The sequence below is a fragment of the Schistocerca piceifrons genome, chromosome 2 (assembly GCF_021461385.2).
Source record: "Schistocerca piceifrons isolate TAMUIC-IGC-003096 chromosome 2, iqSchPice1.1, whole genome shotgun sequence".
Classification (NCBI taxonomy): Eukaryota; Metazoa; Arthropoda; class Insecta; order Orthoptera; family Acrididae; genus Schistocerca; species Schistocerca piceifrons.
In genome coordinates this window covers 421669952-421694285 of record NC_060139.1, presented here as the reverse complement: position 1 = coordinate 421694285, position 24334 = coordinate 421669952, and positions in this window count along the sequence as shown.

The following is a 24334-nucleotide window of genomic DNA, read 5'->3' as shown; positions in this document are numbered from 1 at the left end:
TGTTCCTGTAAGTGTTTTCCACATATTCCTTTTCTCTCCGATTCTGCGCAGAACCTCCTCATTCCTCATCTTATCAGTCCACCTAATTTTCAAGATTCGTCTGTAGCACCACATCTCAAATGCTTCGATTCTCTTCTGTTCCGATTTTCCCACAGTCCATGTTTCACTACGATACAATGCTCCAGGCGTACATTCTCAGAAATTTCTTCCTCAAATTAAAGCCGATATTTGATATAAGTAAACTTCGTTTGGCCAGGAATGCCCTTTTTGCCATAAATAGTCTGCTTTTGATGTCCTCCTTGCTGCGTCCGTCATTGGCTATTTTACTGCCTAGGTAGCACAATACCTTAACCTCATCTACTTATGTGATTATCAATCCTAATGTTAAGTTGCTCACTCTTCTCATTTCTGCTACTTCTCGTTGCTTTCGTCTCTCTTCGATTTTCTGTCAATTCATATCATGTACTCGTCAGACTGTTCGTTCCGTTCAGCATATCATGCAATTCTTCTTCAGTTTCACGCAGGGTAGCAATGTCATCAGCGAACCATATCATTGGTATCCTTTCACCTTGAATTTAAATTACACTCCAGACTCTTTCTGTTATTTGCATAATTGATTCTTCGATGTACAGATTGAACAGTAGGATCGAAAGAGTAGATCCCTGTGTTACAACTTTTTTAATCCGAGCACTTCGTTCTTGGTCTCCCATTCTTAATATTTCCTCTTGGCTCTTGAACCTGTTGTATATAGTCCGCCTCTCCCTATAATTTACCCCTATTTTCTCAGAATGTCGTTCATATTTCCCCAGTTGACATTGTCGAACGTTTTTTGCAGGTCGACAAATTCTATCCAAATGACTTGGTTTTTCTTTAGTCTTGCTTCCACTATCAACTGCAACGTCAGAACTGCCTTTCTGGTGCCTTTACCTTTCCTAAAGCCAAACTGATCGCCTTCTAACACATTCTCAATTTTCTTTTCCGTTCTTCTATACATTTTTCTTGTCAGTAACTTGGCAGCATGAGCTGTTAAGCTGATTGTACGTTAATTCCGACCGTTGTCGGGTGTTGCAGTCTTCGGAATTGTGTGGACGATATTTTTCCGAAAGTCAGATGGTATACTGCCAGACACATATGTTCTACACACAATTACATTTTGATTCTAATATTGGATCCCCTATCTCTTCTAAATCGACTCCTGTTTCTTCTTCTATCATACCAGACAAATCTTCCCCCTCACAGAGACCTTCAACGTACTCTTTCCACCTATCCGCTCTCTCCTCTGGATTTGACAGTGGAATTCCCTTTCCCTCTTTCCCCCACCTTTGTCTTTGATTTCACATAAGGCTGCTCTGACTTTTCTGTACGCTGTCACTCCTCCCGATAATCATTACTTTTTAGATTTCTTCGTATTTTTCATGCAGCTGTTTCGTCTTGGCTTCCCTGCACTTCCTATTTATTTCATTCCCCATCGAATTTCGCTGAAAATTTGGTACTCGTACTTCCTTGTTTCAACGATGGACTGAAGTATTTCTTCTGTTACTCGTTGTTTCTTCCCAGATATCTTCTTTGTACCCATGTTTTTCTTTCCACCTTCGGGGTTTCGCAAAAGTGCATGGCTACATCGATGCCGAGGTGAGTACACCAGTTCGCAACAGATGACCAAGGTTAAGCACTGTCGGGCATGGACTATACTTGGAAGGGGAACCGTCCTGGTACGCTGCGTGCTCCTGACAATTTTATTTTTGCATTTGCGGCAGAGGGGACAGGAGGGATGGTGGCGTAATGTCCCTGATCACCGGTCTTCGCGCCAATGTCCTTGTTTGAATTCCAAACCTCTCCGCAGTCACTCATGAAGTGAGGGAATGTGACACTGTTGATGGTGATCTGTCCGTTGGATGGTAACGTTGAACTCAGCGATCATCTCGAACACGAACACAAAACTACAGTAGACGGACAGCACTGAATTCGTCTACACAGATTCATTTACATGCACACAGCTCTCGTACTTCGCTACGGAAAGGATCCTGCGAGTGCAGAGTATAGGAAAATCTTTCCAATTAAGTGGCTGAACCTGCCCTTCGAGATCTCCTAGCCATTCATGCCATATGACTTTACTTTTTACTGCTACATCAAAACGGTTGACCCACGAAATCAGAAAGAATATAGTGTGTCTTCCAATTCGTATTTCAAAATTTAAAACGTCGCTCATTAGGGGATTTCTTCCGAGGTACTCGATAGAACTATTCACAGAGGACTGCTGAAACAGACGTATTTTTAATGGTATGAATACTGAAAAGCTACGAACTGAAAAATTTGTTCGCTGACTTAATTTCCTACCCTCGTGCGTCAGCTGAACGGTTGCATAAACAAACAAATGAAGTCTCTCTTGGCGTGTGGACGCAATAAAATCTTGTAGAAGATCTCGCCGTGTGAGAGAACTGATAAAATTTTATTGGACGTGCGGCATGATTTAGCTGCCCTTATCCATGCGTTTTAAGCAACCCGCAAAACTTTCAAATACCACAAGCTAGATTTTCATATTCTCTCGCTCTGTATGTATAAACTATTAGTCATACAGAAAAAATAAACAACACGTTTTTGTAGAAAATTTAATGTAGTTAAATTTTTCAGTGGGATACGCCATCATAAGTGTGATAGTTTTAGAATTAATCAAGGAAAACGTCCAGAAATGACCATCAAACGCGTTTTTATGCAATAACTCGAAAATTAAGGCCTCCAGCGAAAACCTATACCAGTACAAAATATAACTACATTAAATTTCGTACTGTGAGGTAATTGGCGAGTTGTGGCGCCCTGAAAATTTCTAAGTCCCGAGCTGGGGCCTGTCGGCGGGTCGGGGCCCGGCAGCAAACACGTGGTGCTGAACGTTAGTCAGACGAGAAGGGTAGCCCCAGCGCATGGTCCAGCCACGTGGCTGGGAATTTCATGATGTCGCTGTATTGATGAAGGAGACACGCCGGGAGTGCCAAAGATGGCGGGCTTTGTGAAACCTTAATGGCAGACATTTCACAGTTCGTATAGAAATTAATAGTAGCCAGATGAATCATGATACCTCGAAAAGAAACATGTACATTACTACACTCCTGGAAATGGAAAAAAGAACACATTGACACCGGTGTGTCAGACCCACCATACTTGCTCCGGACCCTGCGAGAGGGCTGTACAAGCAATGATCACACGCACGGCACAGCGGACACACCAGAAACCGCGGTGTTGGCCGTCGAATGGCGCTAGCTGCGCAGCATTTGTGCACCGCCGCCGTCAGTGTCAGCCAGTTTGCCGTGGCATACGGAGCTCCATCGCAGTCTTTAACACTGGTAGCATGCCGCGACAGCGTGGACGTGAACCGTATGTGCAGTTGACGGACTTTGAGCGAGGGCGTATAGTGGGCATGCGGGAGGCCGGGTGGACGTACCGCCGAATTGCTCAACACGTGGGGCGTGAGGTCTCCACAGTACATCGATGTTGCCGCCAGTGGTCGGCGGAAGGTGCACGTGCCCGTCGACCTGGGACCGGACCGCAGCGACGCACGGATGCACGCCAAGACCGTAGGATCCTACGCAGTGCCGTAGGGGACCGCACCGCCACTTCCCAACAAATTAGGGACACTGTTGCTCCTGGGGTATCGGCGAGGACCATTCGCAACCGTCTCCATGAAGCTGGGCTACGGTCCCGCACACCGTTAGGCCGTCTTCCGCTCACGCCCCAACATCGTGCAGCCCGCCTCCAGTGGTGTCGCGACAGGCGTGAATGGAGGGACGAATGGAGACGTGTCGTCTTCAGCGATGAGAGTCGCTTCTGCCTTGGTGCCAATGATGGTCGTATGCGTGTTTGGCGCCGTGCAGGTGAGCACCACAATCAGGACTGCATACGACCGAGGCACACAGGGCCAACACCCGGCATCATGGTGTGGGGAGCGATCTCCTACACTGGCCGTACACCACTGGTGATCGTCGAGGGGACACTGAATAGTGCACGGTACATCCAAACCGTCATCGAATCCATCGTTCTACCATTCCTAGACCGGCAAGGGAACTTGCTGTTCCAACAGGACAATGCACGTCCGCATGTATCCCGTGCCACCCAACGTGCTCTAGAAGGTGTAAGTCAACTACCCTGGCCAGCAAGATCTCCGGATCTGTCCCCCATTGTGCATGTTTGGGACCGGATGAAGCGTCGTCTCACGCGGTCTGCACGTCCAGCACGAACGCTGGTCCAACTGAGGCGCCAGGTGGAAATGGCATGACAAGCCGTTCCACAGGACTACATCCAGCATCTCTACGATCGTCTCCATGGGAGAATAGCAGCCTGCACTGCTGCGAAAGGTGGATATACACTGTACTAGTGCCGACATTGTGCATGCTCTGTTGCCTGTGTCTATGTGCCTGTGGTTCTGTCAGTGTGATCATGTGATGTATCTGACCCCAGGAATGTGTCAATAAAGTTTCCCCTTCCTGAGACAATGAATTCACGGTGTTCTTATTTCAATTTCCAGGAGTGTATTATTTGCACGACGATTCTGATGGTGTAACCAGATTTTCAGTATCTTAATCAGTTAAAATTTTAGTATCTGACGGTAAATTATACAAGTAACACCCAGCAACGAATTTCCAAAATCTAAACGGTTCTTCCGATTTCGTCGATCTACATGTCTTTAGAAAGCTATTAGTGTAAACCTAAATTGATGTGAATTACAGGCATGTAACTTAAATACTACATGAGCTATTGGAGGTCAAAGTGGCTGATTACTATCGATCGCGTCAGGCCATAAGTACTCTACAGTTACACGAAAAAACGGTAGCAGCATGCTTATAAATATATTTATTCATCTATGTCCTTGTTTATATCCGATATATACTATTCATGAAGAAATTGGTTAAATATTTACTGTGTTTTAGAAAGCACAGAGACATTAGGCTACTGGCCTACCTTTTGTTGCTATTCCTTTGATATATGTTTATTTAATTTGTTCATGTATTTAATAATGTGTTTTAGAGCTTGTTTATGGTCCAGCCGTAGGAATATTTATTTAATTTCAAGTTATTTAAATGTAAATCCAGTTTCGAATGTGTTTCAATATGTTTGTGAGTGTACGTTGGCTTGGAGACATGGAGGGAGCGCTCTAGCCAATCACAGAGCTCGTTACTAAGAGAGACGCATGGAGGTTGGAGAGGAGCATCGTTTCTGAAGAGGACACGAGGGAGTTCCAGACAGTGTGGCAGTTCGGGACAGTATGGCACAGGACACGGGGAGTGCTGGACATGACTGGGCGATGGACGCACGGTTGGTGGAAAGACTTGGGCAGTGGAGCAGTTTGTACGTGGTCACAGAGGATATAAATATTTTGGAGTGCTGACCTGTGCTCTTGTGTGATATCCATGGCTTCTGCAGTGAAAACGTAGTATGCGTTCAGAAGTGAATATCTCGTGAGCTATGTTGTTGTTCGTAACTAATCACGTGAAGAAGGAATCTATTGTTTCCCTGTTATTCAACTTATATTTTATTTAATTGCTGGACCATCGACACCAATAAGTGTTTTGCAGAAATATACCGCATTCTCAAAAGTACTTCTACTATTGTACTCATCATTTAAAGTGGTTAAGATGGTACCTACAGATTTTATTTAATTGCAATCTTTGACTTATAAATTTATATGTTACATTCATAATTCGCAATTGCCAAGTGATATAAACCTTCGACCATTCGATTCATGTGTGCATTCGTATCGTATACTGTAGACTCAGCAGTATTTGGCCAGTAATTGGGGCAACTACGTATCCCAGCCCCCAGGCAACGAAACCAGTCAAAACTTTTAATATTGCAACTCTGAGTTGGAGGCTGTGTAGTTGAAGGCCACCACACCCCATCATTCTACTTCATTTTATATTTGAAAACCTGCTCACAAAAGGTCCTGCTCATTTTTTTCTGTGGGAAGAGGTTGAAAAATCAGCCAAACAGTTGCAAACAAAGGTTTATTAGACCTTGACCTAGATTTCAGTGTTTGTAAAAACTTCTTCTTCAGAAGTAGTGGGCCTTGTTACGTCATATTATGGTACATTAGGTGTAACAAGGTCCACTACTTCTGAAGAAAAAGTTTTAACAAACATGGAAACCTAGGTCAAGGGCTAATAAATCTTTATTTGCAACTGGTTGGCTGATTTTTCAGCCTCTTCAGATTTACATAGTTGCTATTTCGCAGCCATGATTAATATTTTCTGTAGGACTTACAGTTTACCCGTAGCGAGTGAGAGAATATGAAAATCTCGTGGTAGTTTTTGAAGGTGTTGCAAATTGCATAAGATCTATCGGTAGTGGGGTGCCCGAAATCCAACAGTATTACTACAACATACTCAGCGGAGGTTTCATTAACACGTGAATAATTTGTCTGTAAAGTTACACATTCCTGGCTATAATTATAGTAGACCAAGAATTAAACTGCAGAAAAGTCTTGCGACCAAGAGAGAAAATCGTTAGACGGAGCTTGCAGATAGCATAATGTTTCATACGTGTCTACCCCAGGCATCACTAGGCGTTACATCACAGATATCGCATATTCCAGTAAATTGACGCCCTGTGCCCAGATGCTTACATTGGATAGCTAGGCATGTGTCTGAACATGAATATAGATTTTCCAGTTGTAATGCTACCTCTCTCGTCCGGGGAACAAATATTAAATATCATCAATTATTTTAATAAAATTATGACATGTGTTTAAAAACCTGTGTGGTCTTCCCGGTTTCAATAGTGGACCACAAGTCCCCGTCAGTCTGTTCACTCTATTAAAAGAGCATAAGAGACTTAAATATTTCACAAGAGAAGGTAACTTCACAGAAAGAATACGAAATAATTTAATTACTTTACCTTGAATACTCGTTGTTGCTTGCTCGTTGTCTAGGAGTAACTTCTGGATTTGCTGTAATTGTTAGTAAAATGGGTCCTTGGGTTTGTAATATGCTACGTAAGAACTGATACTGTTTAAAGCTTTCCATATTATATATTTTCGTAATATCATCTTCATAACAATCAGTAGTTCACCAATATAAGCTTTTCCAACATAAGTCATTGTCTAAAAATCGTCCGTTTCTCACGACTTATCAAGACTCATTGTCTCTTAGACTCACCAAAACGCGACTGTCTCTTAGCCTCACTCGGCTAAACTGTTTCTGCATTAACAATCAAAGACCTTACAAAGTACACAGGTTTGCCAACATGAATTGAGCATAGATATTTTATACATCACAAGTTTACACTTATGAAAATACACTGCTGGAAATTGAAATAAGAACACCGTGAATTCATTGTCCCAGGAAGGGGAAACTTTATTGACACATTCCTGGGGTCAGATACATCACATGATCACACTGACAGAACCACAGGCACATAGACACAGGCAACAGAGCATGCACAATGTCGGCACTAGTACAGTGTATATCCACCTTTCGCAGCAATGCAGGCTGCTATTCTCCCATGGAGACGATCGTAGAGATGCTGGATGTAGTCCTGTGGAACGGCTTGCCATGCCATTTCCACCTGGCGCCTCAGTTGGACCAGCGTTCGTGCTGGACGTGCAGACCGCGTGAGACGACGCTTCATCCAGTCCCAAACATGCTCAATGGGGGACAGATCCGGAGATCTTGCTGGCCAGGGTAGTTGACTTACACCTTCTAGAGCACGTTGGGTGGCACGGGATACATGCGGACGTGCATTGTCCTGTTGGAACAGCAAGTTCCCTTGCCGGTCTAGGAATGGTAGAACGATGGGTTTGATGACGGTTTGGATGTACCGTGCACTATTCAGTGTCCCCTCGACGATCACCAGTGGTGTACGCCCAGTGTAGGAGATCGCTCCCCACACCATGATGCCGGGTGTTGGCCCTGTGTGCCTCGGTCGTATGCAGTCCTGATTGTGGCGCTCACCTGCACGGCGCCACACACGCATACGACCATCATTGGCACCAAGGCAGAAGCGACTCTCATCGCTGAAGACGACACGTCTCCATTCGTCCCTCCTTTCACGCCTGTCGCGACACCACTGGAGGCGGGCTGCACGATGTTGGGGCGTGAGCGGAAGACGGCCTAACGGTGTGCGGGACCGTACCCCTGCTTCATGGAGACGGTTGCGAATGGTCCTCGCCGATACCCCAGGAGCAACAGTGTCCCTAATTTGCTGGGAAGTGGCGGTGCGGTCCCCTACGGCACTGCGTAGGATCCTACGGTCTTGGCGTGCATCCGTGCGTCGCTGCGGTCCGGTCCCAGGTCGACGGGCACGTGCACCTTCCGCCGACCACTGGCGACAACATCGATGTACTGTGGAGACCTCACGCCCCACGTGTTGCGCAATTCGGCGGTACGTCCACCCGGCCTCCCGCATGCCCACTATACGCCCTCGCTCAAAGTCCGTCAACTGCACATACGGTTCACGTCCACGCTGTCGCGGCATGCTACCAGTGTTAAAGACTGCGGTGGAGCTCCGTATGCCACGGCAAACTGGCTGACACTGACGGCGGCGGTGCACAAATGCTGCGCAGCTAGCGCCATTCGACGGCCAACACCGCGGTTCCTGGTGTGTCCGCTGTGCCGTGCGTGTGATCATTGCTTGCACAGCCCTCTCGCAGTGTCCGGAGCAAGTATGGTGGGTCTGACACACCGGTGTCAATGTGTTCTTTTTTTCCATTTCCAAGAGTGTAGTACGAAAATTGAATAGTGTTCTCAAATAGATCTGCAGCAATACATAATACGATTGTCCTGCAAATTATTAGATTTTATAATAAAATGATAATATTTCAGTTTAAGTTCACTGTAATTTTATATTAATATAATTGTTCTTTCATATCGATTCACGGCACCACATAGCTCGCCAGCCGATGGTATGGATAGTTTCAGTAGTCTGTTACGTTACACAGTGTATGTTCTTCGTATAAATGATACTCTGCATTGTTCCTTCGTGGCAACCATGCCTAGTGCTTACCCTATTCTCTTGCAAGTGCGTTATTGTTTGAGTGTAATGTAGTACAAATAAAATCAAACCCTCATAGGTGAGAGGTAAATAGAGGGAATTATTAAAAAAGATAAAAGGAAGTGGTGTTTAAAAAGCGGCGGGTGTGGAAATCGACAAGTGTTCCCTTTGTACTGACGCTCCTCACACAACGTCCCCCGCTGAACACCAATTTCTCTGTGCCGAGAGCCGGCGTTGGAACGGCTGCCGTAATGAGGATCCAGCACAGCGCCGGCGTTTTCATTAAACGGCAGCGGCGGCGGCGGCGGCAGGCAGCCAACAAGCCGACACAGCAACATTCATCTCGCCTCGGCCGGGCGCTACGGCTATAGCCGCTACCCTGTCCGCCGTGAGGGACACCGTTCGACGAATCCACGTCGCGGACAGCGCTGCGAAAAGCTACGTGGACCGTTCAATAAGTAACGCAACACATTTCGGTTGAAAAAATGCTGTATTTTCCTTTTGACATAATGGTATATTCCCGGTTCAGCCCCTATAGTTTCATGAAGTTCCGATACATGGCCTTCGAAATGGTGTCTGTAACGGTGGTGCGTTCCAAGCAGAGAGCTGTCACTGAGTTTCTTTTGGCGTAAAACCAGAGCATTCCACAGGCACTTGCAGAATGTCTACGGGGACTTGGCAGTGAACAAAAGCGCGTAGAGCGAGGCGTCCGTCATCATCGCAACGACGTCGCGCAATCCTGTCCGATCTTTCGCGTGCCTGCTGGCCAGCCGCACACAGCTGTGACTCACGCATTGTAGTAACGTGCGCACACTCTCATTCCATGTGATCGACGCTTTACAATCAAACACCTCGCTGCTCAACTGGACGTCTCTTCTGGTTCAAATGGCTCTGAGCACTATGGGACTTAACAGCTGAGGTCATCAGTCCATTAGGACTTAGAACTACTTAAACCTAAATAACCTGAGGACATCACACACATCCATGAACGAGGCAGAATTCGAACCTGCGACCGTAGCGGTCGCGCGGTTCCGGGCTGAAGAGCCTAGAATCGCTCGGCCACTACGGCCGGCTTTCTTCTCGTAGTGGTGACACACTCGTCCACCAGTCGGGTACTCAAAAGTGTATACCATAAAGAGTATGCCATAAAGAGCAACAAAGGGCCACCTGTCGTGATTGCTTACGCGTTACGAGACTGACCGTGACTATTTTTTGTCGGACATCCTCATAGGCGATGAAACATGACTTCATCACTTCGAACCGGAAACAAAACTACAGTCCACGAAGTAGCATCACACCACCTCTCTTCCGAAGAAGAAATTCAAAGCCGTACCTCAGCTGGTAAAGTCATGGCGACGGTCTTCTGCGACACTGAAGGGGTTACTATGTTTGATGTCCTCCCTTACTGTGCAAACGATCAACTGTGAAGTGTATTGTGCCACCGTCAGGAAACGGAAGAAACGACTTCGGCGCGTTCGTCGCCACAAAAATGGTAACGTACTTCTCCTTCTCTGTGACAATGCCAGGCCTCGCACAAGTTTGCGCACCCCAGAGGATCTCAGAAAACTTCATTGGACCGTTCTTCCTCATCCACCGTACAGCCCGTATCTCGCAATTTCCGACTGCCATCTGTTTGGCCCGATGAACGATGCACTCCGCGGGAAGGAGCACTTGGTTGATAGCAAGACGTTGGCTCCAGCGTCGAGAAGTAGAGTGGTACCATGAGAGCATACAAGCCCTCCCAATCAGGTGGCGTAAGGCCGTGGCATTGAGCGTAAATAGAGCTTTGAACTCAAAGGAATTGGGAATAATATGGTGTACTGGAATCCCGAATAAAACGTGTCTGCTTTCAGAAAAAAATGTGTTGTATTGCTTACTGATCACCCCTCGTATAAAAGCTTATGCGACCTATTGCTACACATCAAGTAAACGAAAGTCCTCCTCTCCTTTATACCTAGCCTCAAAGGGAAAGGACAGCGTAGGTAGCCGTATACTAAAAGCGGGTGTCTACAATTGCTAGATGCTCATTAACTTCGTAACGTCCGTCCAGCGCTCACCTCCATGACTACTTTTTTCCGAGACTTATTATTGTGTTTTGTCGATATTTGAGGGACTATCTGCTAGCTTTCCCCCGTGCTTACTCTCGCATTTGAGAAGATATCTTGATTTATCTTACTTGCTCTTCTATTAATCTATCTCGTATATGTGCAGTGCCGTGTTGCTGTCTCAGACGTCCTTCTAGATCTACATCTACATCTACATACATACTCCGCAATTCACCATACGGTGCGTGGCGGAGGGTACCTCGTACCACAACTAGCATCTTCTCTCCCTGTTCCACTCTCAAACAGAACGAGAGAAAAATGACTGCCTATATGCCTCTGTACGAGCCCTAATCTCTCTTATCTTATCTTTGTGGTCTTTCCGCGAAATATTAGTTGGCGGCAGTAAAATTGTACTGCAGTCAGCCTCAAATGCTGGTTCTCTAAATTTCCTCAGTAGCGATTCACGAAAATTTCCTCCCACTCGAGTTCCTGAAGCATTTCCGTAACACTCGCGTGGTGATCAAACCTACCAGTAACAAATTTAGTAGCCCGCCTCTGAATTGCTTCTATGTCCTCCCTCAATCCGATCTGATAGGGATTCCAAACGCTCGAGCAGTACTCAAGAATATGTCGTATTAGTGTTTTATTAGCGGTCTCCTTTACAGATGAACCACATATTCCCAAAATTCTACCAATGAACCGAAGACGACTATCCGCCTTCCCCTCAACTGACATTACGTGCTTGTCCCACTTCATAACGCTCTGCCATGTTACGCCCAAATATTTAATCGATGTGACTGTGTCAAGCGCTAAACTACTAATGGAGTATTCAAACATTACAGGATTCTTTTTCCTATTTATCTGCATTAATTTACATTTATCTATATTTAGAGTTAGCTGTCATTCTTTACACCAATCACAAATCCTGTCCAAGTCAACGGCTACACCTTCCCGTACACCACAGCATCATCAGCAAACAGCCGCACATTGCTATCCACCCTATCGAAAAGATCATTTATGTAGATAGAAAACAGCGGACCTACCACACTTCCCTGGGGCACTCCAGATGATACCCTCACCTCCGATGAACACTCATCATCGAGGACAACGTACTGGTTTCTATTACTTAAGAAGTCTTCGAACCACTCACATATTTGGGAACCAATCCCATATGCTCGTACCTTAGTTAGGACTCTGCAGTGGGGCACCGAGTCAAACGCTTTCCGGAAGTCAAGGAATATGGCGTCCGTCTGATACCCTTCATCCATGGTTCGCAAGATATTATGTGAAAAAAGGGCGAGTTGCGTTTCGCAGGAGCGATGCTTTCTAAAGCCGTGCTGATGCATGGACAGCAACTTCTCTGTCTCAAGGAAATTCATTATATTCGAACTGAGAATGTGTTAGAGAATCCTGCAACAAACCAATGTTAAGGATATTGGTCTGTAATTTTGAGGATCCGTCCCTCTACCCTTCTTATATACAGGCGTCACCTGCGCTCTTTTCCAGTTGCTCGGGACTTTACGTTGGGCAAGAGATTCGCCAATGCAGTAGAGTACTCTCCGTAAAACCGAATTGGATTCCCATCAGGACCTGGCGATTTATTTATTTCCAACCCATTCAGCTGCTTCACAACCCCGGGGATGTCTATCACTATGTCCTCCATACGGGAATCTGTACGAGACTCAAACGGCGGTATGTTTGTACGATCCTCCTGCGTGAAAAATTTCTCAAATGCTAAATTTAATATTTCAGCTTTCGTTTGCTGTCTTCCGTTGCCAGGCCAGACTGATCAGTGAATGACTGGATGGCAGCCTTCGACCCGCTTACCGATTTTACGTAAGACCAGAATTTCCTTGGTTTTTCAGTAAGATCTTTTGCTAAGGTATGACGGTGCTAGTAGTTGAATGCTTCGCGCATCGCTCTTTTTACAGCAGCACGAATCTCTACTAACTTTTGCTTGTCGTCATTCCCCCGATCGTTCTTATACCGCGAGTGCAACTGCCTTTGCTTCCTGAGCATTCTCCGAATTGCGCTGTTAAACCACGGTGGGTCTTTTCCGTCCGTAACCCACTTTTTCGGCACATACTTCTCCAATTTCTTGTTGCTCGCGTTGTGACCAGGTGCGTGAAGAGCCTGGGCGAGCCCTGTGGTGCACCCCGCCGGGGTTCTCGTAGGTTTTCCGACCGTGGACTTCGCGGCGGGCACCGTATGCGCGGTGTTTCCAACCGCAAATACCGGGTGATTCTACTGTTTATTTTAGACAAACTATAACACGTAGAATTATGTCGCGCGTGTCAGTGGATAGAAGAATGTTCAAAGATGTTTATAGTACCCTGGCGACTGCAACATAACAGAAATCATTGTGTGTTGGAATTTGTGTGAATTCAGTCCATTTTTCAAGTGAAACGTGCACTCTGTCGTCGAACCAGCGAGAGGCCGCCGCTGCGCAGGTAGTGTTATGACTGGCATACTTCCTTGGGAGTCGGTTAGATATGCAAAGAAAAGAGCACTGGTCATGACGCCTGCTTTCCGGCGACCATAACAGAAGGTACGAATTCTGCATTTCAGTCCGCCAGGCTATGGCAGAAGGCACGTTTTCCGAACAACTCATCTCTTCGTTCGAATCGACGTTTTATCTATCGGGTAAAGTAAACCACCACAATGCAAGAATTTGGGCGTCACAAAATCCTGTTGTCGTCTTTGTTACTGAGGTAATTGTAATAGGAATGTTATACCTGGACATGCTGCGAAATTTGTTGTTCCCTCGACTTCACGAAAGTTCCAATGATTTCATATTTATGCGTGACGGCGTCCTGCCACACTTTCACCTTGAGGTGCGGTAGTATCTTAAGAACACCACGACCCCGACGCTGTACTGGAAGAGGTGAACATTAAGATCTTGTTCATTGCTTTTAGCCTCCCCAATCAACATAACTCGCACCTTGCGATTTTTTGTCTGCGAGGGTATATGAATGACTGTCTTTGTCCCTGCTACCCTTCAAGAGCTGAGAAATCGAACTGTTAAAGATTTTGATTCTATAAACGGACACCTGTTGATTCGTGAACCTCTTCTTTCACCTCGTCATCGGAGTTGAATCGCTTTCCGGCCAAATGTTCTTTTAACCTAAGGAACAGGTGATAGTCACTGGGCGCCAAGTCAGGACTGTAGGGTAGATGGGTGATCATGTTCCACTGAAACTGTTGCAGGAGAGCAAAGGTTTGCCGAGCGATGTGTGGGCGAGCGTTGTCATGGAGAATGTGTACTCCCTTGCTCAACATTCCTCTTCTCCGGTTCTGAATTGCACGTTTGAGTTTTTTCAGAGTCTCAAAGTGCCTGTCAGCGTTAATTGTGGTCCCAACGATTCAGCTCCGACGACGAGGTGAAAGAAGAGGTTCAATACTTTCTGAACAGCATAGTGGCGAGCTGGTATGACATGGGCATACAAAAACTGCCACAGCGCCTACAAAAATGCATCAACAGAAATGGTCATTATGTCGAAAAATAGCTAACTGTTCGAGCTATAAATTGATCTAAACCACTGTAGAAATAAACAGGTCTATGTACTGATAAAAAATAGGAGACCTTACTTTTGGGATTACCCTCGTATTTAATGTTATCACCACATACCCTCGATGTCCACATGCAGACAGTATTCGTTAATGATATATTGGAAGAGAGAGAAGCTGTAAAAATATTATTGAGTTCTCTACCAGGAGAAGTTAGCAAAGTTTTACTCAGTTGGATGCTATAAAAATAACGATGAGAGAGAGAGATGTGAATTGCAGTTTGCTTTTGAACATAAAAATGACTTTTTTTCATTTTCTTCGGTCTGTGAATAGCTAGTGTAAAAGATACTCTTCTGTGCTGATATTTCATGTGCCTGAAATGCATGTAATAACCACGTGTACGACAATTTATTTACAAGATTACACACACACTAATTTTGAATGTGAGGAACGCTATCAACTATGCCAGTTTGTTCAGCAAACTGAAAGTAATCAGTTTTCTCAGTTCTCGTGTAATTATGACTGCTTTATTATCATTGAGACTTTTATTTTATTTTTTGTTAATAGTTGGTCGCTTATAAGAGACAAGCTGACGTTATGTACAATACTTCCACTGAAAATGTCCGTCACAAAACAACTTTTAACTTAGATGTTCCTGTACACTGACTGTTTTCAGAGATTAAAGTTCTCTCTTTTACTGAAATGGATGTCCCAAAATAACAAGGACATTCTGTGGTCCTCATAAAAATAGTGTAAGCTTCCGACGCATTTAAGATGTGTTGTCGATGTTATGCACAGTAAACATGTACAAGATATGTGCGACAGGTTAATAAGTCATCAAATATACTGTTATAGAGCTCCGACATCGGCAGTTTGCTCACCTACCGTCGACAACAATACCGTACACCGAGCTTCTAGTTTTACTCAGTGGGATGTTACGAAATTACGAGCAGGGAGGGAATGCAAATTGTAATTATAAAAATGACTGTGTTTTTCTTTTTCCATAATGTGAGTAGATAAACTAAAACCACTGTGTTCTACTGATATTTGTGTGTCTGAAACGTATGTAATATCCACATGCATGACAATTTATTTATAATATTTCCACAGACATTCATTTTGAATGCCTGGAGGAGAGGAGTGCATGCAGGCTATGGGAGACTGCTGGAAGCAGCCGACAGCAGTAAGTGGAGGTGGAGGAGGGGGGGATCTGTCGAGTGCAGCCCCCAGAGTTGCCTCTTACTACAGCGAGTTGTAGCCAAGGGCCGTAGCGTGTTGTTGGCCATTCTTCTCCCAGAGAGTTGTCCATTACGAACATCCAATATTTCGATATTGTTCCAGAGTCGGTATTTCCTAGAAACACTTTTGATATCTGCAGACCTGAAACAGTATATCATTGTCAACCCAACGTTGACCAAAGCAGAGCACCTGCAATGATTGCAATGATTAGGTACCATCAGTGGCAGGTTAGAACAGGCGAAGAAAACCAGCATTACCTACAGGGGGAGGAGAGGGACGGAGGATGGGGGATATGAAGGAAGGTAAGACTGGTTCTGATTAGTCTGCATCGACAGATCGAGGTGAGAACACAAACACTGTCCTGGAGAAATTTTTTTTTCGATAGTTGAGTGATGTTATTACAATGTTTCATCTTCCTGTAGAACCATGGCTGGCATCCACTCTTAGTATAACATAGTTGTTGCTATTGTGTTTCTACAAAATAGTTGCTCGCTTATAAGAGGATTACGTCTCTGACCTCCTAGGAGACAGTGGTACCACTAACAAGAAAAACATTTCCATTCATCTCGAAATGTTCCCTCAATATTGATTATCGGGTTGTTGTTTGGTCCTACCAGCATTACATTATTGGCAACGTCTTCTAGTCGCCATAGTGTGTAGAACCTGCTGCCTGTACATATGTTTAACAACTGCAGGATGGCCTTAAGTACTTATTTTGTAGTACATCCAACGCAAGATTCAGTGTTCTCGGTTCAATATTCGTTGTAGCAAGCATAGTTTGTAACACCATTATAGATTTAAGTAGTTTATACAGTGTTATTATGTGTATGTAACTACGAAGTGCTTGTTCTGTACTAGTAAAGATTTTTTAATTGTCAGAGGGAAAGTGCAAGTTTACTATGTGTATATTGTATAGATTTAATAATGTTTTAAAATAATAAAACTTCATAAAATATATATGCTCATGAAAGAGAAATTGTACTTTGACTACTGGTTCATGCTATTATATAAAGGAAAAGGTGCAAGGAACCCCCTCCGCTGTGGAAGGGGCTTGGCGCGTGGGAAAAGATGGATTTGGGGTTCAATCTGGGCAGCAAGAGAGAGGGGGGAAGTGAATTAGGGGAGGGAGAGAGAGGGGGAGGGGAGGGGATGTGGGGGTGACGGGAGAAGTGGGGCTGGTGAAGTCAACAATGTTTAATTTCCGCATCTACCCCCATGGAGAGGAGGTGGGGGTACCAACCAGGTAGACACACTATCTTGAATAAATTTGGCAGCAGTGTAGACTGTCCTCATTTCGGCTTTATTCCCATACTGGCTAGCTGTCTTCACTAATGCAAGCAGCCATCTAAGGGAACTGAGACTGGCCCCAGACACAAGAGGTGCGAGTCCCTGCCACGATGAGCTACGATACCCACCTATAGAGCCCATTGCACATATCGAAAAAAAGAGTGCCGGAAAATATATCATTTGCACAGTGTTTAGTTGTGTTCATAAGAGAATTCGCACTGTTACCACTGGTCCAGTTATACAAAGTGTATAGCGCAAGACTATGTTTGTTATTCGTAGGTCGTCATTATCAAGAAGTTGTTATTTCATTTACATCGCGGGAGTCGGTCTGCGGAATTCGGAAAATCCAAGGATAAGCATGTGGAGAATTGTGAATCGTAACGTTTTGTCTGCGAAAGGCAAGTTTTAATCGCGATCAGGAAGGCAGATTATGTAATGTACTCTGCTAACCTACAATTAGAATTTCACGCCAGAAATAATCGCGATAAATTTGGAAAAAGTGAGCGAAATATAGTATCCCATTTGCGAAGTATAAGAGGCAGTATGTAACTTTTCTCGAGTAGTATAACGGATAGCACACTAACTACGAAAAAAAGTATTTGTGATTCCCTGTCCGATATCCTGTTTTGACTTTTGGTTTACGAAAAATAGGCATATGTTAAGCGAAAGAGCACACTATCAGCAGTCACTGGCCATCCTGGCATTTTCACATTAGACTCATAACTGAAACTATCTGATCGAAGCTACAATCGGAAACAACAGGTGTCAATACAGTCATGTTATTGTACTGTTTCCGGATTTTCATTTTTCACCTTTTTGCATCTCAGTTAATAGCTTAAGTACTTACAATTGTTTCAACATCGTTTGATTAATGCAGGTAAATGTCTCGATTTACTTCACATTTAAGTTTAAAATTCTACCAATATGGGAGGAAAACGCAGACGGACATATATTTAGTCGAATTTTACGATAATATTCTCACAATGAATCCATTATGCTACACGCTTTATCCACTGGCGCATAATTCACGTTGGGATTAATAGTGAGCGATAAATTTAGCTGACGGAGTAAGATAAATTTGCACACCATACGTCATTACCGTCGAGTGGCAGTTTGTCAGGGTCTTTTTGCAGCTGTCATCATGTCTCCACACGGGAAAACCGCTGAAGTCTCGCGGATGCACAGCAGTGAGGCTATAACCACCACCACTTGCCGACAATGGTCGCCACCGTTTATAAATCCACGCAAAGGGTTTCCACACACCCTGTGCTATTTTCAGGGGGCCATCAGACCACTTGATTCATGATCCGATATTTGAGCACTAACCTCGGAATTATTTATTGTTTTCTTTTTATTAATTTTCTGGTAGTGAGTAATCTTTCATAAATTGTTGGTCTATTGTGTCTCTCGCACTTAATGGATTCTAAATTTTGCACTGGAGTATAGCTATAATTTGGTTTCTAAAATTTTGGCGCTAACAGCCGATTCACAAATCAACCTAATGTCATCTTGCTGGATACCTAACTTTACTGTTAAAGGAACAATATTAATGTCAGAATATATGCGTCAGGTGAAAGTAAAACTGACACAGATGCCATGGTAAACGATACTCTCTGGAGCAGTGTATCATATTCTGCGTACAACAAACGTTATTGTTTTGTACTAAATACTGAGATGTAGGTGGAAACCAATTATGATACTGTGATAATGAAAACATCTCCCTCACTTGCTTCTCGCTCGGTGCGGTCTTTAGAGCCGGATTACAAACCTGCATTGGGAATGTGTGGTATTGGAAGGAAATATCGTGGCATTTCTATTAAACCGGTTAGATAATTTATGGAAAAAGAAGATTTGAATGACCAAAAAGAAGATTTGAATGACCACGGATACGAATTCTGTTCTAATCTCTTAGTCACTGCGCCATTTGGCATGGTTCTTATCATAGTCCAGTTAATACTTTCCGGTGTTTATACATCTTCTCCAGGTATATCTCCCCCTCTTTCGATCTTGGAAAAGGCATTCACAACAACGAAACGAAATTTAATGCTGAGCTCCCAATGCTTACGGTACCTTTTCTCCAGTCCAAATTTTGTAGTAAATTTTTCTGTTGCCTTTATAAGTACAAGTTCCAATGACATGAGACCAGCAAATCTGAATCACTCTTAACATAAAGTAACAGTTCCTTTAACTTACTATTTATTCTATTTCCTCGTCATCAGTAACGAGGCACGTAAATTTGTACAATTGTTGTCGGCATTGACTCTAACCCAACTCCATAAAAATAATTCAGTCAGTTTACTGCTACAGTAGCTTACCGTGTTACCCACCTTCCTCTTTACGCGAATCCACTACCTATTATATCATACGCAATCATCTGGTCAGATATATCTGCTCCCTTTCAGCGTAGATCCGGCAACATATATTAACTTTAGCCTGCATTTCCCTCATTAAACTGCCTAGTTCCACAACTACACTGAAATTTCTAAATTTCCGCACTTCATTCCTTGGAACGATAGCCTTATTCCCCCTCCCCCATAATTAGTTTTTATTCAGACTGCAAGCAGTAAGTGAGATCTAATCCGAAGAATATCGAGTCCAAGTCACTACTTTTAGGAACCAGTGATTATAAGCGCTTTGGCTCGTCTCTTCAAGAAATTAAAACATCTACGTGGAGCTAACCCTTGAGGAGATCACCTGCTCGTTTAAATTACATTATTTTACGTTATGATACAGCAGACCACAAGTTAACAATGATGAAAAACAGAATGAAATTTAAGAGAATCGTCCGGAAGAATCAGTATGGAAGTAAGTGGAATACGGAACTGAGGAATAATTTGACCCGTTTGAAGTTGGCGAAGGATGTGAATACCGCAATCAGGACAGCCAGAGTAGGAAGTTCAGTTGAAGAGCAGTAGGCATCCCTACAAAGGGCAGTCATAGATGTTGGACAAACGGAGGTACAAAAAAGATAACTATAAAGAAAACTTGGGTAAGAGGAGATATACTTCCAGTAATCGACAAAAGAAGGATGTACAAAAATTTTCAGAGAAAGACAGGATTATAGCAACATAAATCTCTTGGAAAGGAGATAAACAAGAAGTGCAGAGCAGCCAAGGCGAAACACCTGCAGGGGAGATGTGAAGAAACCAATTAAGAAATGATCGTCGGGAGGACTGATTCAAAGTATAGAAAAGCGAGTGTGGTAACTTTTAAGAGTGCAGTGGGAAAACCACTGTTAAACGCAGAGGAGAGAGACAATTCCTTTCCTGTGTCAACCTCTTCATCTCAGAGCAGCACTTCCAACCTATGTCGCCAATTATTCGTGGAGTATATTCCAATCTCTGCCTTCCTCTACCATTTACACCCTCTACAGCTCTCTCGAGTACCATGGAAATTATTCCCTGATGTCCTATCACCCTGTCCCTTCTTCTTGTCAGTGTTTCCACATCTTCGTTTCCCCTGCGACTCTGTGCACAACAGCCTCATTCCTTACCTTATCAGTCCACCTAATTTTCAACATTAGTCTGGAGCACCACATCTTTAATACTTCTATTCTCTTCTGTTCGCCTTTCCCACAGTTCATGTTTCACTGCCATACAATGCTGTGCTCCTAACGTACATTCTAAGGAATTTCCTACTCAAATGAAGACCTACGTTTCATACTAGTCTCTTGGCCACGAATGCCCTTTTTTGCCAATGCTAGTCTGCTTTTAATGTCTTCCTTGCTACGTCCGTCATAGGTTTTTTAGCTGTCTAGGTAGCAGAATTCCTTAACTTCATCGTGATCACCGACTATGATGATAAGTTATTTCACTGTTCTGATTTCTGCTACTTCTAATTTCTTTCGTCTTTGTTCGATTTATTCTCAGTCCATATTCTGCAGTCATTGAATTCAACAGATAATGTAATTCTTCTTCCCTTTCACTGGGGATAGCAATGTCATCAGCAAATTACAAGATTAATACCTTTTCACACTGAATTTCGACCCCACTTTTGATTCTTTCTTTTATTCGTGTCATTGCTTCTTCCGCGTATAGATTGGATAGCAGAGTCGAAAGAATACATCTGTGTCTTACACGGTTTTTTATCCGTGCACTTCGCTCTTGGTCTCTTATTGTTCGCTCTCGGTTCTTGCACATATTGTATATTACCCGTCTTTCCCTATAGCTTACCACTATTTTCCTCAGGATTTAGAACATTTAGCACCATTTAATATTATCGAACGATTTTTCCACGTCGAAAACTCGTTTGAACTTGTCTTGATTTTCCTTTAGTCGTGCTTCCTTTATCATCCGTAACGTCAGAACTGCCTCTCCGGTGCCTTTATCTTTCCTAAAGTCAAACTGAACGATATCTAACACAGCCTGAGTTTCCTTTTCCGTTCTTCTTTAGGGCCTATATTGTTCTTGCCAGCTGCATGGATACACGAGCTGTTTAGCTGATTGTGCGATAATTCTCGCACTTGTCAGCTCATGCTGTCTTCCGAATTGTGTGGACGATATTTTTCCGAAAGTCAGGTAGTATATCGGCAGTCTCATACATTCTGCACACCAAAGTGAACAGTCGTTTGGTCCTAATAATAATTGGCATATTTGACGTGAAATAGGAGAGATCACTGTCCTGGTTGTACACCTCATTTACTAGAAAGGTGCGACAAGCAATAATATCTCTTCTATTAAAAGCCTCCAGTCCTGCAACGGCCTTCACTGTATCTCCAGGATACCGCACAATTGCAGCAGTCACTCAATTATTACCATGTTGATTTTCATCTCTCTTCTCCACTGTAAAGTTGAGAACACATCCGCAAAACACGGACTGCCCTTGCTGAACAACTTGCGCTCCCACGTAACTAGCCGCGGTAACTGTTTTGAGCTTAAGTCTTCCAAAGCTCTTTTAAATTCAGATTCTAGTACTGGATCCCATATCTCTTCCCTGGCGATTCCTTCTACCTCATAAAACAAGTCTTCCCATAGAGGACTTCAACGTAGTTTCTCCAGCTATCCGCGTCTTCTTCTGCATTTAACAGTGGAATTCCCATTGCACTCTTAATGTTACCACTCTTGCTTTAAATTTACCGGAATGTTGTTTTGACTTCTCTATATGCTGAGTCAGTTGTTCTGACAGTCATTTCTTTTTCGATTTTTCCTAATTTTTCATGCAGCCATTTCGCCTTAGATTTCTTGCACTTCCTATTTATTTCATTCCTCAGCGACTACAATCTCTGTATTTCTGAATTTCCCTGAACGTTTTTGCACTTTCTTCTTTCATCGATCGCCTGAAGTATTTCTTTTGTTACCCATGGTTTCTTTGCAGTTACCTTCTTGGTACTTATGTTTTTCTTTCCAATTTTTGTGATTGCCTTTTTTAGAGATGTCAATTCCTCTTCAACTGAAATGCCTACTGAGCTGTTCCATACAGCCTCTAAGGCCTCAGAGAACTTCAAGTGTATCTCTTCATTCCTTAGTACTTCAGTATTCCACTTCTTTGCGTATTGATTCGTCCTAACTGGTCCCATAAACTTCAGCCTACTTTTCATTATTACTAAGTTGGGATCTGAATCTATATCTGCTCCTGGGTACACCTTACAATCCAGTATCTGATTTCGGAATCTCTACCTAGGCATTATGTAATCTAACTCAAATCTGCACATTTCTCCCGACGTTTTTCCAAGTATACCTCCTCCTTCTCCTCTTGTGATTACCAGCTGAAATTTACTGCAAACTCAATACTCTTCTCTCATTCTTAGCCGAAACCCCATATCCTCCCGTAACATTTCCTTCTGCTCCAGCCCCTACAACAGCATTCCACTCCCCTTTGACTATTACATTTTCATCTTCCTTTATATGCTAATTACCCGTTCAGTATCCTCACATACTTTCTCTATCTCTTCATCTTCCGTTTGCAACATCGGCATGCGTACCTCCACTGTCGTTGTTGGTGTTGGTTTTCTGTCGATTCTGATGAGAACAACCCTATCACTGAACTGTTCACAGCAACTCACTCTCTGTCCTACCTTTCCACTCATAATGAATCCTACTCCCTTTACTCCATTTTCTGCTCTGCTGCTGTTGATGTTACCCTATGTTCGCCTGACCAGAAATGTTTGTCTTCTTTCCACTTCACGTCCCAGATCTCCACTATATCTAGATTGAGGATTAGCATTTCCCTTTTCAGATTATTTAACTTCCCTTCCACCTTCAAACTTCTGGCATTATGACATCTTCTTCTCATGGTCAACTCCTCCTTGGCAACTCTCTCCCAGATATCCGAATGGGGGAATATTCCGTAAACTTTTGCCAATGCAGAGATCATCACGGCACTTTTCAATCACGGGCCACATGTCCTGTGGATGCATATTATGTTAATGCAGTGGTCTGCACTGCCTTCTTCATCCTCATGCCGTTGATCATTGCTGAATCTTCCGCCGTTAGGGGCAGTTTCCCACCCCAAGGGCAAGAGAATGCCCTGAACCTCTATCTGCTCCTCCACCCTCTTTAACAAGGTCGTTGGCGCAATGAAGGTGACTTCTTATGCCGTAAGTCTTCGGCCGTCATTGCTGATGATTTTTATTAAAAATGTAAGCGGTGGCGGGGTTCGAACCCAGGACCGATGACATTTTGATTGCTATGTAACTCTACGTTCTACGGATCGGAGCGTGGAATGTTAGATCCCTTATTCGAGCAGGTAGGTTAGAAAATTTAAAAAGGGAAATGGATAGCTTAAAGTTATATATAGTTGAAATTAGTGAATTTCGCTGGCAGGAGGAACAAGACTTTTGGTCAGGCGAATACAGGGTTATAAACACAATATCACTTAGGGGTAATGCAGGAGTTGGTTTAATAATAAATAAAACAAATAGGAGTGCGGGTAAGCTACTACAAACAGCATAGTGAACGCATTATTGTAGCCAAGATAGACACGAAGCCCACGCCTACTACAGTAGTACAAGTTTATATGCCAACAAGCTCTGCAGATGACGAACAAATTGAAGAAATGTATGATGAAATAAAAGAAATTATTTAGATAGTGAAGGGAGCCGAAAATTTGATAGTCATGGGTGACTGGAATTCATCAGTAGAAAAAGGGAGAGAAGGAAACGTAGTAGGTGAATATGGATTGGGGCTAAGAAACGAAAGAGGAAGCCGCCTGGTAGAATTTTGCACAGAGCGCACCTTAATCACACCTAACACTTGGTTCAAGAATCATAAAAGAAGGTTGTATACACGGAAGCAGCCTGGAGATACTGACAGGTTTCAGATAGATTATATACTGGTAATACA